Below are 16893 nucleotides of genomic sequence, written 5' to 3'. Positions count from 1 at the left end.
AGGGAAGTCCATATGGGCAAGTGGCGTTCCTTTACAAGGAAATTAGAAATAGAGAAGTGACAAATTGAGTCATTTTACACTTTCGTTTCTACGCCGCGGTTAGTATTTCCCTGGCCTCTTCCAATCTAATTTCCTCCAGCAGAACACCGATGCTGGCTATTGATGATATTACAGAACAGAATGATAGCTGTCTAAAGTCTTTTATTTCCCAGGGTACACAGCATATTGTGGCTGCAAGCACAAAACTGCAGCCAGATCTGGGAAAAAGTATAATCAATACAATAAGTATAACGAATTCCCAGACATCTGAACTACAATAGTTTTTCTGATTATTTTGTTTCCATAAATTTACGCTCAGGATTCTGAAATACATCTATGGGAGAAATCTTACACGCCACCGCCTTGCTAGAACTTATCTATATGTATACTGTAGGTTATACTGAGTTTTGCTACACGGTCTCACACATTTTTTGGTACTTGTGTACTATCACGGCGCCCCCGATTTCCATTGCAGGTCATTGTACAACCACACGATGCAATGAGACGTGATTATTTTTAATTGTACAGGCACCCGGACCCGATTTTACATTGCACACACACCCTGATGGGTACTGACAATGATAAATGCCCCCCCATTGTTAACGCCACCCCACTATCAACACCAACCCGAAGCGTGGCGAGGGGACGCGTAATACTTGTGAAGTAATGCGCGTCCCCTCATGGGGCTTGCTGTGCTCACCACGCTTTGGGCTCGGTGGCTCACTGCGCTCGCCACACTATATAAAATCAACTCCACGCCGACGTGGATAGTGGGGGTATGAAAAGGTTGGAGGACGCGTACCGCCACCCCTCGCGGGCTCATTGCGCTCACCAAGCTCGGGTTGGCGTTGATAGTGGGGTGGCGTTAACAATGGGGGGGGGGCATTTAACATTGTCATTACCCATCAGGGTGGGGATACAATTAAAAATCGGGTCTGTGTGGTCATTTAACATTGAAATCGCGTCGCATCGCATGCCATTATGATGGCATGCGATGCGACGCAATATTAAAATTGTACACTCATCCCGGGAAAAGCCTCAAATCGGGTCCATTGCATGCCATCGCATACCTTAATTAGTGGTATGCGATGCGAAGCGACGGGCGCCGTGATAATACACAAGTACCAATTTTTTGGTGTATTAGCAAAGATATTGGCCATTGCTATTATCAGTGTTATGAAGGTTATTCACAATCTACTGAATGGATTCCTTAAAAGAAATGTGGCATTACAGCTAAAAATCTGCCAATAACATAAATATAGATTAAAATGCCCAGATTAAAAAAAAAAAAAAAAAACCAAATCGAGACACTTTGAAAACTGTTGCACAAGTGTCAGCAGCAAAAGTGTCATTACCCAGGGCAACCAAACAGATATTGCCTTTCCTGTCTAACTTGTCACAGGGAATATAATATCTGATTGGTTGAACTTGTCACAGGGAATATAATATCTGATTGGTTGAACTGGGCCTCAGTCCCATTTTCAGAACTTTTACCTATGGAACAGTTTTATCCCTGGCAATGGCGACAGCAGAGAAACCGAACAGCGCATCTATTCTTCCCATTTCGCTTACTCATGGCTTATTTCCAGGAGAGATCTGTGCATGTTTAAATTCCTTTAGTGTTTTATTTCCAAAGACATCTGCTGGAAGTGCATCCCAAACAAACATCTACTGTCTGTATCATCACTAGAGGAAGTGTACTTGTTTCATTCATAATCAGTAATAAATTTATCCATTAACAGAGGGGAAAATAAAATGTTTCCATGTCCAATCCCTGCTCAGGGAGCTAGGGAACAGGAGGAGTGAGGGATGGGAGGAAGCTGATCTTTTGTCTATTGATATCAGATGAGCAAACAGAAATCTATTGGTAAGAACGAAGACGTTTGCGTCATTATCTATTGAAAATATTCCGATTACTGCTTAGCTTCACTGTGGAGCATGTATAAGAACGTGGCTGAATTGGAGCAGCAGCATAATTGCTTTTTCATGCCCAGCGTACACTTGTAGACACCCTGCTGATCAAAGCTATGTTCTATCTCTTCATATGTGTATTATAAATACATATGAATGTGAGAATGTTCTGCCTTCCTCAACTGTAAACCGCTGAGTACAGCCGGCTTATACGCACATCTCTTCATTCATATAAATGTCCTGTAATATTCTGCTCAATTGACTGTGTATGCTTGAATGAATCATAGAGAACAGATCTCCTGATAACTGCTGTCCTTGGCAATGATAGCCAAGGGCTTCTGGGATTTTGACCTAGGAGTTCTATTTGCACATGATTCAGCTGACCCACACACCACAAGAGACACTGGGAGGGATCTGAGTTTATCCCATACTTGCCTACTTTTGAAAACTAGTTTCAGGGAGATTATAGTTGGTAGTAGAGTTTTCCACAGCATGTCATGCTCCACCCAAAGGGCGTAGCTAGTTCCATATATGGAGACATTGTGAAAAGAGATTGTGATTTTGGCACCTAGGTGCGTACTGCAATATCTGAGAGGAATTTTTTAAATGACTTATATCCAAATAAAGATGAGCCCCTGAGCAGTTAGTAAGAGATACTATATTTGCTAAAGTGCTGGGAAATGGTGCAGATGATTCAATGTAAATGTATCTGACTCTCGTTCCTACCCCCCCCCCCCCCCCCCCCAAAAAAAATGCAACAGTGTAATGTGGGCTAGGTGAAATGAGGGAGATTGCTAGACTAATGAGGGAGAGAGGGAGATTGCTGTTATTTCAGGGAGTCTCCTGCAAAATGCAGGAGGGTAGGCAAGTATGGTTTATCAATCTCAGTGCACATCGCGATAAGACCCGTAGGTCTCTACAGATGGTGTTACCTACCTGATCCAAGTGTATCTCATTCAGGAGCTTTTACAATATCTAACCGAAATGTGGACAAACTCCAAAAAGGGCATTTTCAGAAGTTTGACTGCACAATGACTATTGGTGAATCGCTCTCCATAAACCCCTAAAATAAACAAACAAATTGTATTTCCTTTTTTATATTCATTTGATATGTGCATATATTAGCTACTTATTTCTACTAACACAGGGAAAGATATGTGTTTGGTACTCTTGGTAAAGTCCTGCATTCCACCAGTGCGGGATCACAGTGCTGTCTGGTAGAGGAGCCCACCCGCATGGCCATCTTTCCGCATTGTTCATTCCCGATATGCCCAACTTCCAAGCAAATCCATGAACAGTGCGCAATTCTGTCCACTTGCAAGTAGATCTGACGATATTTAGAAAGTGTGCATATAGAATGTTGGATCCTGCGTATACAGCGTTGAGCGAGTATGGGTAATTCTTATGCATCTCAGCTGCATCTCCACTTGCGGCTCAGCAGGAGTAACTGGGTGAGAATACAGTATGTGCGGGTTATTCATTAAGGCGTGTATAGAGAGCTTTGTCTGATTCCGTCACAGTATTAGGGCAGTGCAAACACTATGAATACACATGTATTTCTGAGCTTTTGAATGCTGTGATTCAGGTCCAGATGGATCAAGCTTCAAAAAGTCAAAAACAACCAGCCAATCAGATCCTACCTGTCATTTTTCAAACCCTGCCTGTAACATGACTGTGAGGGCTAATTCACAAGCTCCGGCTCCTGCCGGGTGGCGAAACCCTGCACGGCCAAAAGCCGTGCCGCACACAGTAGTTAATAATGGACACGATTGTGTCCATTCACACGGGATGGCCACGGCCCGGCCTCCTGCTTGCACCCGGATCCCACCACTGGAAGGGACGGCTGCCAGGCTGTGGCCACCCCCTCCATTGTAAACTTCTCAGTGCGGCACGGCTTGGCGATACTAATTACATATGCTATTAGTATGATTGCGATGTGTGGCGGGATGTACCTCAACTGCTTGGTACATCCCATCCTGAATGCTGTAAAATGGGCAATACTCCTTCTCTAATTCAAAATGTTAGTGTCTATGTCTACAGATGTAAGCAGATTTCTGGTGCACTGTGCCAGAAAGAGAATTGGTACCCCCACCCACCCTCTTCTTGAACTTGTGAACTATAATACAGGAAAACCAACGGAAGAACTGTCGTGGTAGATACCATTGTGCCTGTGATTGTGCCCTACGAGTCTGGAATTCCCACCTTTGTGTATTGTGATCAATTTGTTCCTAGGAAGGGCGACTGGCAGAAATTGTGGAAGACAGCTATTATGTAAACAGGCATTTAGGGAACGATTAAGACCCGATGGCGCGACTGAGAATTCGTAGCGGCCAGCGGTCAATTAAGCCACCGCCCCGCTAGAGTGAAATACCTCCGTGCGTATGATAAAAGTTGCAGGATTTCATCGCAGGATATCCTCGCGCATGTGTACTACGCATGCTCAGTGTATTGATAATCGCTGCAGTGCGATCAGGTTTTATTCCGGCCCTTTCTCTGAGACGGAGCCCTCTATATTACCCACGTATTCCACTCTACAGCCCCACCAATGCCCGCTGGATAGATGTGAGCAGGTTACTGAACGCACTATGTGCCAGTCAGATTAATGAATCCCTCTTCCTACTCAGAAAGCTGCCTGTCTGCCCTTTCAATCACCCTCAAAATTAATAAGGCAACAATTCCCACTCTGTGCAAGAATAATATTATGCCCTCATTTCTAATCTAATCACATGCACGAGAAATGGAAGGGGAGCGAGAAAAGAAACAGTGACCCAACTTATGTGCGTTACAAAAAGTGTATTGAATTTATTCAGAAGGCGTGCGATAAGAAAAGCAGCTGCTACATCCTGCATGTTGCAGCAACAAAGATCGCTCTATAAGGCAGCTCGCTGCACTCGGTCTCTGGAGTTTCACCTCGACTTGTTCATTACCAGACATTTCATTATTCTCACATTGCTAAATGGCATCTGACTCCAAGGGGAAAATGTAATAGGATGAGAGATTCAGAATGTGAGAGATTTGGTGAGAAATCTCCAGGTTTTCTTTTTTTTTTAAAAGTCAAACTGGTTTTGCAGTGTAAATGATTGCCGCTTTAAAAAGAATTCTTAACATATCTTATCTGAATCTCTCATCCTACTACAATTCACCCCAAATATAATTTATTTCAGGTGTCAGTAACAGTAACACATATTACTGTAATATTAGTGTATAGATATAAAATATAAACTATCAGTGTTCGTTCCTTGTCATATATAGGCACATGGATATACCATAAAATAAAGTTGTACTGTATTTGGAAGGTGAAAGGTTCTGTACGGACAGAGGATAATGTACAGTAGCGGCAAAGGCCCTTATTCTGATCGGTGCGGATATTCCCGCATTCTTACGGTGCGGTCCGCACGCCACGGTGTTTTGCCGCGTGCGGCCATCGTCCGTAGAAACGCCCACGTGTCCTCCGCATTCGGACGGACTCACTCTTTAAGAACAGGGCGTGTTTACGGACGACATACAAACCATGCGTGTGCGGGAGAAACACTCCGATTCGGCACGGTATTACAGAGTATTACAGAGTATGCTCGGGAATACCGCATCCGAACGGGAGCCAAGCGGTGCTACCGCACGTAAGCGGAGTATTTACGCCAAACAACCCACTATGAAGTATCTTCTGCTATACATCACATGACCCACTTATTCAATTACCTATCCTCATAAAAAACTGCTTATTTGGAATTGGAATCAATTAGATTCCAATATATCCTTACAAGCATGCCTAACACATGCATTGCACACATTAACCCTTACAGCAATTGAAGTGCAATGGTTTCAATTAAAGCACTGACAAGCGTCCTATTAGTGAGTAATGAGTAAAGGAGTAGATTCTATTGGGTTCAGGTGTTAATGGTTGTAGTCATTAGGCGTACGTTCGCCTACCGCATGAACGAGTGGTGTACGCAAAGCAATAGTACACTTGTGGACACCGCACATTTCTGCCCTTTTTGATCGCGTGCATTCGGAGTGGTTTCCGAATGTACGCCCCCCAACATAAGTGTACTCCCCCGTGTCCGCCCATGTTTCCGCCCCGTTTTGCCCACTTTGAAACTACGCCCATGTGCCATTCCGCATGACGCCCATAATACGCCCATATTTCCCGACTGATTGCGGGCAACAGTTTTGGACGGGATTTTGCCGAACTGGTACGGAGTCTAGGCGTGGCACATGCGCGTTGCGTTCTCCACGCATGCGCAGACGGCGAAAAGACGCGATCCGTAAGAATGCGGTAAAGTCCGCGTCAATCAGAATAAGGGCCAAAGTGAGATTCAATACTGTGATTTAGTAAATAGATACAACAGCACTTAGAGCATGCACTTCTCCTGCCTAATAAGCCCTATCTGCTGTGTGCTGGAGCATACAACGCTTTTGAAAAAAAACAAAAGTTGATGTTATCTGTAATAGAATAATAAGTAACATAATACTGGTTGGAAATGTTCCTCAGAGGGATTCTCATGTGGTGGCTGATGCAGAAACTGAACGTGCTCCTGTATGCTGATTTGGACATAGTGCGGGACACATACAGTATGGATAACAGGAGGTAGGGATGGCCATCGGCACATACCCCATACCCCATCAATGGTTGCCATCGATGGCTTCTAGAGCAGGAACCATCGATGGCTATAAACCATTCTACCATTCTACCTCACACCATCGATGGTTCCTGCCATCGCTTAGCAGCGCATGTGCAGAGCAACGGGAGGGGTCGCTGCGGGCAGCCTGCCCGGCCGGGATCCGTGAACATGCGCAGAAGAAACTTTAGCCATCATCCAGTTTACGCAATGACACTCCCCCAGGTACCCTGTCCAGGGCTGACCAGCCAGGGTGATCATGGTTCGGCCGGGGGACTTTGCATAAAAAGTGTCCCCGGCTGTAGCAGTTAACGGTGCTGGTTCCAAAATGTGGGGGTCCCCCAGTTTTTTATCCCCTGTATTTTTGGAAGAAGGACCAGTCCAAGTCCCCCCTGTATTTGGGAAACCAGGACTGGCGCAATATACGCATGGGGCTGGTTTTGCTTGGGAGGGGGACCCCACACTATTTTTAAAAAAAGGTTTACACAAATCTGCACACTTCCATGTCTTAAAACTGCACATGTCTAAATAAAATTCACACTTTCGTGACTAACAATCGCCAGAAATCGCATGCTATTTCTGACTTTGCCTAAAAAATTGCACCCTATTACATTTCGCCCATAGTCTGTGACATACACACATGCATAAGGCATAGTTGCCTAACCTCCTGCATTATGCAGGAGACTCCCGGAAATACAGGGGTGGGGTCCTGGGGTGCACACCAATTGAGAGGTGTGACCATGCGGAGACCTTTCAGTAGTACTGCATACAAAGACAAGGTTGCAGGTGCACAATTCAAACTCCCAATTTATTAATAATAAATATTGCAATTAATTTTTGCATTTTTTAGCGAGGTTCTTCACATAGTTATGGCCATAAGCAACAGCTTGCCCACCGCGTCCAGGTGACCTCATTAGTCCCTAACAATTGTTAGGGACTTGCCTAACTAATGAGGTCACCTGGACAATCTGATAATCACTCCATTCCGTAAATCATCGGCTTTGGGTCCATCTCTGAATCAGACCCACAGTCGTATGTTCAATTGTGCCCAAGATGGCTGCCTCACCTAGGGGCAGATGTATTAAGCTTTAACAAGAGATAAATGCAAGGGTGATAAGGAGAGATAAATGTCCAGCCAATCACCTGCCATGTTACAGCCTGTGTTTGAAAAAAGTCAGTAAGGAGCTGATTGGCTGGACGTTTATCTCTCCTTATCTCCCTTGCATTTATCTCTTGTTAAGGCTTAATACATCTGCCCCCTAGTACCTTGTGAGGGTGGAATACATTAGCTGTGGAAGTTATTATCCAAAAAGTCTGCCAGTTGTACAGAAACAAGTTGATTGCACCCATCCTGCTAGTCCCCATTCATGTTCTGTTAGCGCTTGCCACGCTAGCATTGTACTGTAAAAGAAAACAAGGTTTATCTTGACGAATTGGATGGAGTAATGTGTGACGCACAAGAAATATCAAGTGACACACTCATATAGAATCTAAATAGGAAGTGAGAATCTGCAAGGGAAAACATAAGCACTTTTTTCAAGGCAAATGGTAACTATTAGGCAAACAGATGATGATTTCAACATGTGTCATCATCATTATCAATGAGAAAGTGCAGCATCTCCCAAGGCTAGAAAATAAACTAAGAATAAACTAAGAATTGAGATACAGTATGAAAATTGGGCATTTCCATGCAGTGATGGTGCTAAAAGTGAGTATCAATCCTGTCAGCCCTATACTCAGGCCCAGCAATGTTCCAGGTGAAAATATATAGAAACAATTCCACCAATCTCTGTTATCCATAAGTGATGTTCCCTCTAATCTGTGCAGTGGAGAATGGAAAGTACACATCTAATCTACTAGTAATCTACTACTGCTGCATGTACAATCTGTAGAACTCTCTGCACTTTGATATTTAGAGTTGGGCAGTACGGATGGTGTAATGGTTAGCATTACTGCCTCACAGCACTGAGGTCATGGGCTTGATTCCCACCATGGCCCTAACTGTGCAGAGTTTGTATATTCTCCCGGTACTCGCGTGGGTTTCCTCCGGGTACTCCGGTTTCCTCCCACAATCCAAAAATATACTGGTAGGCTAATTGACTTCCAACAAATTAACCTTAGAATGTCTATATGTGAGTGTACATGTGGTAGGGAATATAGATTGTAAACTCCACTGGGGCAGGGACAGTGAATTTTCAAATATTCTCTGTAAAGCGCTGAGGAATATGTATGCGCTATATAAGCAACTGATAATAAATAATAATAGTTCAGTTTATCTGTATTTCTTTCTCTTACTAAGATGCATAGGCATGCGCAGCTGACTACATTAGGGTGTGCAGTTTAGGAAAAACTGTTCTAGCTGTGCGTGGGGGTGTCTAGAACCAGCTAGGATGTGATTCTAGCATTATCTTAGTCATTAATTGCGGTGTTTGAGTGATGTTAAGCCACACAACAGTATTATCAGAAATGCTGGTTTTTAGAGCATTCATAAGACAACAATAGTAAAAGGCAAACGAGGTTCTGCAGCAGCAGGAGATTCACACACAAAGCAGACATTACTTGGTAAGCATTGCTTCAATGGTAGTAACCCCTTCAGTGGTGTTTTTTTTTAGGGACTGCTCCCCACTGGGCGAGTTTTTTATGGGGAGTGCTCCCTAAAAAAAAACACACCACTGTCTCCCCGGATCCAGGCAGCGCCGCTTACCTGTGAAAACTGTGTCATAAGCCGGCGCCATAGGCTGCAATAGAACAGCCAGAGGGGAGGGGGGAGGAGGAGGCATGGCGGAGGGGAGGGAGCCAGACACCCAAAAAATAGGGACTTCATGGGGAAGGGGCATGGCTACATAATAGTACCAATTCACATTACACCACACACCATAATGCCCATTACACATTATGCCACACATTGTAATGCCAAACACACATTATGCCACACACGGTAATGCTCCTTATACATAATGCCCCCACCAGTACTCTTAACAATTAATGCCCCCACTTGACTCAACACTCTAGGCCTGCCTCGAACGCTGCTGCTGGCCACTGGTCATCCATGAGGTACCAAACTGCAGGGTGCTGCCTGCAACCGAGAGTCACCCTTCGGAGGGGAGGCACCATGTCTGTACCTGCTGCTACGTTGCTTCAGCTACAGGGCCTGCATTTAAAGTGCAGCACCGGCTAGTGAGCCAATCTAAGCTTGCTGATTGGGTGACAGTCCGCGAGCTCAATTACATGGCAAAATAAACCTGTTTTTTTAAGTGTAAATGATTGCCTATTTAAAAAAATGGGAAAATACTCCCCAAACCTCTTACTTTCTCATTCTTAATACCTGATACACTTGGCCCTTGGCCTAAATGGGTGTATATGCATAGATGTAGTAGACGCCTGAAGCTGCTGGAATAAATGTAACATATCTAGCACATTGGTATAGATAATGGTAAGTTCAGCATAGAATATCAGGTAGATAGGGTAAATAAAGCCACATACATACTAGATGATTAGGGGTTCCGCCGATATAGTTAACTATATATGCAGTGCCGCTGGTCAAACTATATAGTGTGTACACACTGAACAATATCGGTTACCAACATCGTTCAGTGACCTCACCCACAGCCACTGAACATGCAGATCATTTGCTACATAGCCAAAATTTTACCTGCACGTTGCAATGACGGGGATGTCGTTATCGATATCGAAGCGCATGAGCGTGCATCATTAATGATATTAAGTCTACACACTAGATGTTGTTTTAAAAAGATATTGCTCAGGAGGGCCTTTCTGAGCGATATCTTTCAAAAAGTCTTCTAGTGTGTATGGGGCTTTAGTCGCCAAGTTAACTCAGGATACCAATGAGAATTAAACCTTATATCACCGTGAATATATATTCGTGCCCCCACAGTTGTAAAAATGGGGCGCGGCCTCACAGAGCATAGCCATTATAGACCATGCCCCTTTTTGTTAGGTCATGCCCCAGATTTTGGGCGCAACTTTGACGCACGCGAGCGTCCCTCCTCAAAGCTGGGAGGTATGTGATATGACGCTACCCAGTACTTGTGGTAATAAGTAAAAAGTGCCATTAAAATGCTACCAAATAGGACTGTATAGATTCTCTGTATATTACAAATGCACACATTACATATGTACAGGGACATACAGTACCATAGCATGCACTCGTACATGAGAAGTCATGCATGTACAGTATACAAATCCATGCAGTTATATGTAGTACTTGTATAGAGAAGTAATTACACTATCAGACATAAATTAATAACTAGACACTTGTCTAGACATTTACTGCAGCCCAGCCCAGTGGCCCCAATGTGGTATTATTATATTTTTGGTGTAACTGTTTCTGTGATGTGATTTTATTTTATGACAGTAATCCATTGCCCTTTGCGAATAAATGAAAATGGATCCAGATTTTTTATTATAAATAGAGGAACATTTGAATTCTCTTATTGTTCCTGCTGTCCCATAATCCTCTCTTCCTTGACCTGCAGCTGTACCACATGACCTTGTATTCCAGCACGTTTGCTTCCAGAAACGAGCTTCCGTCTTGTGGTTTGCTAAATCCATTAATGTATTTCAGATTTCTGCCATCTCTTCCATCTCCTCGCTCTCCTCCACAATGTGCTCATTAAGATCATGCAGTACAGTGCAGTGCCAAACCATGGACAAGGCTGCTGGAGACAGGGGTGGAAAATCTAGGCTCCGCTGAGTGAACTTGTAAGTGGCCGTGACTTCAATCCAGACTAAATTAGCTTGAAAATGAAGTAATGTTCCTCAGTACAATTTCTAGATAGTTTTTTTTCTTTGTCAATCTAGACATTTGATTAGGACCTTGTGTTTTTTCCACATACCCTGAGGGTAAGCTTAGCAGTGGGGATTTAATCAGATTTATCCGCTGAAGCCGAATGGGTTCTACACCAAAATGTCGCCATGCATTAGGCCGAAATTGACAACAGGTCAACACAAGCAAAAGATTGACATGACAAAGGTTGACATGATTTTTTCACCTTTTTTGGATTTTTTCATTCCTACTCCCCCACGGACACCGCCCAGGGCTGACCAGCCACGGTGCTCATGGTACGGCTGGGGGACCTTGTATAAAAAGTGTCCCCCAGCTGTGGCATGACACCGCTGGCTGTTGGAGCCAATTTCAGAAATACGGGGGACCCCTACGCTTTATGTCCCCCCCCCCCCCGTATTTTTGGAACCAGGACCGGCTAAATGAGTCCGGGGCTGGTTTAGCTCAGGAGGGGGGACCCCTAGCCATTTTTTTTTTATTATTACCAATAAAAACGCACATTACCATGTGTAAAAAAATTAAATTATGAAATAAATCGCACAATTCAGTTACCAAAAGTCGAGAATTCCATGAGAATTCCATTTCTACCCCTGAAACCGCATTTAATTACATTTGCGATTTTGGACAAAACATGCGATTTACTGCCATTTTGGAACCTTACCAAAAATCGCATTCTACTACATGTTACCCCAGGTGGCATTGGAAACCCTTCCATATTTCCTACTAAAGTATGGGGCCAATTGCAAAAATTACACCTGGGAATCACCTACATTAGGCAGGCCTGCCACCAGGAATTCTGGGGCCTGGGACTGATTTCTAGTCTTCACTTACCGCCCAGCTCCCCCATAACCCTTCCGGCTTCTTCATATCAGGACGCTGGCGGACAATTAATATGCGGCACCTGGTGGTGAGCCAATCAGAGCTTGCGTACCGGCAGAGCTCGCGTATGCTAGCCAGATTGTAGCGTGTACAGTATGTGCAAGGCCAAACAGCTACAAAAACAGCGATTAGAGTTTTTTCCGCAATCCCCTCGCAACTTGTCAAACAGTGTAGGTGTGCCCAGGTATTTACAGGTAGGCAGTGTGACATCAGCTCTGGCTTCGATCAGCCTGTTTCTGTTGCAGAGTTGTGGAAGGGTCAGAGCTACGCACACTTGCACAGACCGGTCAAATCCTCTAATGGTGAGTGAGCTGTGAATGGATATGCAGATGGGAAGCGATCAGCGATCCATTCACAAACCATTTCCAGACTTGAATGGGGCAGGATTTGACCCTAGGTGGCGGCTATCTGATCGCAGACTCCTGCAAAATGGTGCAACAGCGCTCAGGACTGAATCAGGCACAGGCTGCCTCTTGTACTTACTCAATTGTCTGTAGGTCTGCTTCCCTAATGAAGAAGCATGTGGTTCCTTTAAGATCTGCAACTTCCTAGTTTATTTCTTCAGATCTGACCGCTCCACCCTGTGAGTAATACAGTGTGCCTGGATGGGCCTCTCAGTGACTCGTTGGGGAATGTTCTTCATTGTAGATTGTGAAAGCATATCTAACATAAAATGTCTTTTTGTTGTTACTATCATGTCCATAGTTACCAGGCGAGTTTTCTTAGTAATGATTGTGACTAATTAATTTGTAACTTACAGTAGTAACATAGTATCCCTATGTATATATTCTGTGGACTATTTATTGAATGACTCGTTATCTGTTGTGAACTTTACATGACTTTTTATCATTTCCTAATAGCAAAACTGATATTATGGCATTTTACATTTTCTGTCTGCGTTTTATGCACAGTATTGAGCTCAGTGAAGATATGCAGACTTTAGGTCAACGGTCAATGGTCGACCACTACTGGTTAACATGCATTTGGTCGGCAAGGTCAATAGGCGGATATGGTAATGGTTGATAGTGAGCATATGGCTGACATGAGTTTTCCATGTTTTTTTTTACATTATTTTAATTTATTCTGGAGTGCACTGTTTCCACATTGGAAGGGAATAGGGCTGTGTGTGGACAAGAAAAAGGAAAATTTTACTGGAGGACGCCCCCATCATGTTGTTGCCACGGGACCCAAACAAGCCTTAATCTGGCCCAGCACATGGACTATGATTGGGAATGGTTAAGTGTACAAATCCCTTGCTGACATATCATAATCCTCCATTTTGAACAAGTTGATTGAACATAGCGGGGTACTTCCTTAGAACCCCGGTGATTTCCCCTCTCCCAATTCTTCCTACTGTATATTCGCATCCCCTCCTTGGTCTTACTCCATCTTTTCTCCTCTTCCCGTTCATTGTCAGAGTGTATAGATTAATCAGAGTTAGACTTTCTGTGTACTCCTGATCTAGCTGATAGACAATGACTGTTCTTCTGTTGTGTATCTTTTTTTAAAGTTTAAAGACACACGTCTATTACCATGCAGCTTTTTCTTTATTGATATTTCAATTTGCCTTGTTATGCAGATACCTTTGTTAAATGCAAGAAACTTTAATAAATACAGAGAAAATAAAGTAAAAGCAGCGCTGTAAATGATAAGAACGGGTGAATCAATTTAAAATCCTGCATAAAAAAAAAAATTGACACCCCAAAACCCTAGAACATACAATTTGTCGACACGTGCAAAGTCAATTTACACAGCTTTTAATGAAGCTGAATATCTGGATACTCAAGGGTTTATAATCTTATTGGTTGCTATAGACAATATATTATATTAATATATTGATAGCCCCTACCTAACACCCATTACATTAAATGAATACTCCCCAATACATTTAAATAAAACTTTGCTCGTAATCTTTGTTTATACCATGTAACTACATTTACTAGCTCGGCGACTCTAGTCCATGCTCATTAGCCCATCCCTGGGAACATTAGGCAGTTAAGTGACTTTGATCTGTGCAACTCCTATGTGTCTTCTCTCCTAGAGGGTGGTACTATCTGATCGCTACTGTGGGAAATTGCAGAGTCATGTGATCAGACAGTCTCCGCCCAGACAGAGTTAAAACCCGCCCTGTGCAAGTCTGTGAATAGCTTGTGAAAATATTGCCGACTGTCATTCAACTGGAAATCCATATATAACTCACTCACCGTCAAATTATTTTTCCAGTCTGTGCGTAACTCTGACCCTTCCACAAGTCTTTGATAGAAACAAGCTGATCGAGACCGGAGCGGATGTCACATGGCCTACCTGAAAATGCTTGGGAATGCCTATGTTTGTCCTGACACTCCCCGAAAATGGCAGGTTACCCACAAATGGTGACTTCTTGTCATTTAAACTGTGACCGATGCTGTAAATAACAAAATTGCAGAATTTTGCCGCTGGTTGGCATCGCACATGTGGGCTATGATCGGAATGCACGCTGATTTTTTTCATTTATTTATTTAATTTTATATTTTTTTTACACTGAAGCCTGAATGGATCTGACTGATCCGTGCAGGCTAAAGCCAAATACGACAGGAAAATAAAGTGTATTTTTCTGCCGTATTTGGCCGGCCGTTTCACGCCAATTTTCAATACGGTTGCTTAGTAAATCAGGAGTCACCATTCTTTTGAATGGTGATTCCTGTTGTATTCTAACGATGGTGTATGCATTCGTATTTGTAAATACAAATACGAATGTCCCATCAATATGAATACGAATATTTGTATTTTTGGCATAGTGAATGTCAAAAATACAAATACACCCAAAAAATTCGTATTTTCCTAAGAAAATATGAATTTTTTTCCACAAATTCATATGAGTAAATTTCCCCCTAATTCATTATTTTTAATTAAGCAAACAAAACAATCCTCTGGTAAAACGATGAGCAATACCAACATTACTGCTCATATTACTGCTAAGCAGTTATTGTCATCACAGGGTCAGCTCTGTTTAAAGGTATATAAGTAAATACCTACATAAGTAAGTAAGTGCCGGCGCCCCCCCCCCCCCTCACACACAGTACCCCCCGCATGGCTGTGAATGGATGATTTACATAAAACATGCCTGCGCATGTGCAGACGCAAAACATTGGTCCTCCGTGCGAATGCCTGAAGGACCGAAAGGATCTGAATAAGGTCCTATATGAGAGCGATTCTTATGTTCTAAATCTCACTATTATATCAGAACACAGTCAGGATGTGTAAAGCCACATACACACCAGGTGATATCACCCATTTTGGCACTGTTCTAAGCCATATTGCTGTATTCTGTATAAATCAAACTGGTTTTGCAGTGTAAATGATTGACTCTTTAAAAAAAACAACTGGTGATTTCTTACTAAATTTCTCACTTTCTGAATCTCTCATCCTTTTCATTTTCACCCTTGGACACTTTGAATATTCTACAGCATTGTCAGTAATTAGTTGTGGAATACCCTGCTCCAGGTGATGCCTTTAATGTTGTTGATGACAGCAGATCATGTAGCCTTTAATTAATATGCCCTTTATCTATGTAATGTAGATGTATTGTTACCTACAGATAAACTGTCTCTAGTTTTATCATCAATAATTTATTACATATCATGTAAACTGTGCGGCTAACAAACAAAGTGGTGCTAGGCATGTTAACATAGATATACCAGTAAGGTCATTCTTGTCTGGGTCAGGTTTAGCTGTCCGCAATGTAAAAAAGCTTCGGAGTGGTCTAGGGGGCGTCATTCAGAGTTGATTGCTGAAAGCTGATCCATTATTAAACAACTGTTCATGCGCACAGATTGTAGCATGTGTGTGCGAGCCCAAACATCGACAAAAATAATCGATTCATTTTTTTGCAATCCCCTCGTAACTTGACAGACAGGAAGTCGCCGGTTGGGGGTGGTGGCTGACCGCTTTATGGGAGGGTCAGAAAAAGCGCAGGTGTGCCCAGGTATTTACAGGTAGGCAGTGTGACATCAGCTCTGGCTTCGATCAGCCTGTCTCTGTCGCAGAGTTGTGGAAGGGTCAGAGCGACACACACTTGCACAGACCGGGCAAATCCTCTGATGGCGAGTGAGTTGCAAATAGATTTGCAGATGGAAAACGATCAGCGTTCCATTCACAAGCCATTCCCAGACTTGCACGGGGCAGGATTTGTCTCTGGGTGGAGGCTATCTGATCGCAGACTCCTGCAAAATGGCGCAACAGGGCTCAGGTCTGAATCAGGCACAGGCTGCCTCTTGTACTTACTCAATTGTCTGCAAGTGTTCTTCCCTAATTAGGAAGCACGTGCGTTCCTTAAGATCTGCAACTTCATAGTTTATTTCTTCAGATCTGACCGCTCCACCAGGGCCGGCGCTACCCACTCAGCAGCTCCTGCAAAACAGGGAGGCGCCATGCTGAAAAGGCGCTGTCTCCCTCCCTGCTCTGATAAAGCTGCCTCAGCACTCACTGTCACTGCCTCCTGCACGCCGCCCACAGTGCCTGTCTGACAGCGGGCGTGCGGCAGTATAAAGAGCTGCACCACGCCCGCGCGCACACTGTCCTCCTCCTGCGACCTGCCCCCTCTTCCTCACAGACACTTGTGCTGAGGCATGTAGAGCTGTCTGTGAATGCCTGGATGACATGTCA

This window comes from Crinia signifera, chromosome 1 (genome assembly GCF_055691185.1).
Source record: "Crinia signifera chromosome 1, ASM5569118v1, whole genome shotgun sequence".
In the NCBI taxonomy this organism is placed as follows: domain Eukaryota; kingdom Metazoa; phylum Chordata; class Amphibia; order Anura; family Myobatrachidae; genus Crinia; species Crinia signifera.
This window is presented reverse-complemented; position numbering follows the sequence as displayed.